We start from the raw sequence: 2,500 nt of genomic DNA on the forward strand, positions 1-2,500 counted from the left end.
CTTGCAATTTACTTAACATTGTTATCACTTTCAAATTACTGCTATGTACTTGTACTTTGATATACTTTATTCAAAATGTTACAGATTCATCCTTGGTCATACCCAAATATGACTACCAAGTTTGATAAAAATCGGTACGGTAGATTTTGTGTACAGTTGCTCACAAATAAACAAATAAACTAACAAACAAACAGGGGTCAATACCCTTCGTAAAATCTTCTATTTCTTCTTCTTTGTCTGCATCTTGAAGACATTTCAGGATTCAAAATCGTATTACAAGTTATGGAGTAACCTTCCTCTTCTTTTTTGTCTTCATCTTGAAGACATTTCAGGATTCAAAATCGGATTTCAAGTTTTGGCGTAATCTTCTTCTTCTTCCTCTTTGTCTGCATCTTGAAGACATTTCAGGATTCAAAATTGGATTACAAGTTTTGGCGTAATCTTCCTCTTCTTCTTTGTCTGCATCTTGAAGACATTTCAGGATTTAAAATCGTATGACAAGTTATGGAGTAACCTTCCTCTTCTTTTTTGTCTTCATCTTGAAGACATTTCAGGATTCAAAATCGGATTATAAGTTTTGGCGTAATGTTGTTCACAAACAAAAAAATAAACTAAAAATAGTTATCATTTACCTAACATTGCGATTATTTTCAAAGTGCTACAATGTACTTGTACCTTGATATACTGTTTCCATAATGTTACAGATTCATCCTTGGGCATTACCCAACGCGACTACCAAGTTGGGTCAAAATCGGTACTGAAGAATTTGTGTAAAGTTGCTCAAAAAACAAACAAATAAACTAACAGACAGACAGGGGTCAATACAAAGACCTTCAAATCAAAATAAAACTTACTCTCGTCCACCGACAATGAAAATGAAGGAAGACCCAAGAAAGGCATTATGCTTCCCAACATAAAGCTGGATGTCAAAACTTGTAATCCGATTTTGAATCCTGAAATGTCTTCAAGAACTTCACCCTCCCCCGTCGGTAACAAAGCGCCTTACGTAGACACGGGTCGCCGGCAAAATTACGACGGAGACTTGCGGTTCCGAATTAAGAACACACACTGGTGGATCATGTTTGATAAGGCAGGGAGATTATGATTGCGTCATGTGAGATCTGCATCTTTATTTTTTTTTTTTTAATCAGTTAGATTTCTTGTCAAACCAGCGTCTTTATTTTTGTCTCTTTTTCTAACCTGTGTCTTTATTTTTCGTCTTTAATTTTTTTTTATCAGCTAAATTTCCTGTCGAACCTTTGTCTTTATTTTTAGCCTTTTATCTTTTTTTCCTATATGGGAACTGTTTCTTGTCAAACCCTAGTCTTTCTTTTTCGTCTTTTTTTTCTATCAGCTATATTTCTTATCGAACCTGTGTCCTTATTTTTCGTCTTATATTTTTTCTTTTATCAGCTAAATTTCTTGTCAAACTTGTGTCTTATGTTTGGTTTCTTTTTCTGGGTTAAATTTATTGTCAGACCCGTGTCTATAGTTTGATGATTATCATATTAATAATTTCAAGATTAATAATATTTTAATAATTTTTCAACTCTGAAGTTTTTTATGTGTAAGCTAAATTCCTCGTCGAACTTGTCTTTATTTTACGTCTTTTGATTTTTTTATCTGTGAGCTAAATAATAATAATAATAATAATAATAATAATAATATTAATAATGATAATAATAATAATAATAATAATAATAATAATAATAATAATAATAATAATAATAATAATAATAATAAGAAGAAGAAGAAGAAGAAGAAGAAGAAGAAGAACAAGAAGAAGAATAATAATAATTGGTTAAAGGCTATTTCTGAATTTAATAAAATGTTTGCAAGACAGGAAATATTTTCAAGAGACCAAACTTTTCCAAAGCTATGTTGGGAATCCAAACAGATTATTATTATTATTATTATTATTATTATTATTATTATTATTATTATTATTATTATTATTATTATCATTATTATTATTATTATTATTAGCTACTTTACGACCTTAGTTGGAAAAGCAAGATGTTATAAGCCCAAGGACTCCAACAGGGAAAATAGCCCAGTGAAGAAAGGAAATAAGGAAACAAAATAATGTGCCTGAGTTGTACCCTCAAGCAGGAAAACTCTAACCCAAAATTTAAACTCTGAAGAAAGAGACCAATGGTTCAGAAAAGCTATATATATATATATATATATATATATATATATATATATATATATATATATATATATATATATATATATCGTGATTTTCACCAAAGACTTGCTTCATAACTCCACACTAATGGTGATTGTTTGTTGATTATTATTATTACTAGCTAAGCTACAACTCTAGTTGGAAAAGCAGGATGCTATAAGCCCAAGGGTTCCAATAATGAAAATAGCCCCGAGTTTATTCATCTATAAATGTGAAAAAAAAACATTCTCTTTCTCTATTCAAGTGTCAAATTAAAGGCCTGAAAGGCCACTCATTAATGGCAGAGGCAAGGGACATTGACCTTGCCCT

The sequence above is a fragment of the Palaemon carinicauda genome, chromosome 42 (assembly GCF_036898095.1).
Source record: "Palaemon carinicauda isolate YSFRI2023 chromosome 42, ASM3689809v2, whole genome shotgun sequence".
Taxonomy (NCBI): Eukaryota; Metazoa; Arthropoda; class Malacostraca; order Decapoda; family Palaemonidae; genus Palaemon; species Palaemon carinicauda.